Here is a 577-nt window from a genome sequence, read left to right on the forward strand (position 1 = left end):
GAATTAGTTTAGATAGAATTCAAACGTGTTGTTACTTACTTTTAACTCTACCCACGCTCTACATCCAATCCCTTCTCCACGTCATCTTCACTTACAATTAGAATAAGTAGAAACAGGTAGAAATAAGTAATAATAAAATTTTTTCTATTTAGAAAATATTTTAATTATTTTACTATATTTCTATCTAGAAAAAAAGTTTTGGCATCGTGACGTCACAGCAGGAGTTCTTACCACCTCTTATGTCCTCATGTTCTCCTAATACAAAGTTGATTTTAAGTCAAAATTTTGACTTTGTATTAGGACAACATGATATCGTAGGAGGTGACACTAACTCCTGTTGATGACTTCATTTCCAAGAATTTAAATTACAACTAATTTAAGGATGTATTAGCTGTACAGTCAATCCCAAAAGTTCATGCACTTTAGAAACGCATTTTTTAAAAAGAAATCACACGTCGGAAGAACATTGCTAATAATAAACAACAAAAAAAAATTTTCGATTTTTCCGAGATTTTTCCAAGGGATACCCCTTCAATTTCTTCCAAATTTTCGTTTTTTGCCAATAACTTCCAAACCG

The sequence above is a fragment of the Ceratina calcarata genome, unplaced genomic scaffold (genome assembly GCF_001652005.2).
Source record: "Ceratina calcarata isolate Rehan_Ccalc_2016 unplaced genomic scaffold, ASM165200v1 scaffold48.2, whole genome shotgun sequence".
NCBI classification, from domain to species: domain Eukaryota; kingdom Metazoa; phylum Arthropoda; class Insecta; order Hymenoptera; family Apidae; genus Ceratina; species Ceratina calcarata.